Here is a 304-nt window from a genome sequence, read left to right as displayed (position 1 = left end):
GGTGTCCATTGTGTGGGGGTGGTGGTATTGTATGTTGTGTGACTCCATTGTGATGTAGGTCACTAATGTACGATGGGAGTTGTCTCCTTCTGATCTCCGATGATATTTATGTCTGATGACTGTGGTGGTGACACATTGAGTCATTATATTGTCATCTCTGGGTGTTCAGTGTTATGAGGAATTCATTTTGTAGCAGACTCTCTATGGTATAGTGTGGGGCCAGCCTTGGGGTGGGGTTGGCGGTTGCTGATTTGGGTTCTTGGATAGGTGGTCTGGTGGGAGGGACCCCTTGGCTGGGTATGTG

The 304-nt window shown here is 48.4% G+C and overlaps 1 protein-coding gene across 1 annotated transcript in view; it reads left to right on the top strand.

Annotated features, from left to right (window-relative positions):
- The window catches only part of KPNA2 (karyopherin subunit alpha 2), an 11,466-nt gene that overhangs the window by 358 nt on the left and 10,804 nt on the right, over positions 1-304 (top strand). The gene's annotated exons all lie outside the window — the stretch shown is intronic.

Source organism: Nanorana parkeri, unplaced genomic scaffold (genome assembly GCF_000935625.1).
Source record: "Nanorana parkeri isolate BGI_ZX_2015 unplaced genomic scaffold, ASM93562v1 scaffold1316, whole genome shotgun sequence".
Taxonomy (NCBI): domain Eukaryota; kingdom Metazoa; phylum Chordata; class Amphibia; order Anura; family Dicroglossidae; genus Nanorana; species Nanorana parkeri.
Note: the sequence above shows the minus strand (reverse complement) of the source record. Positions and strands in the feature narration are given on the sequence as shown.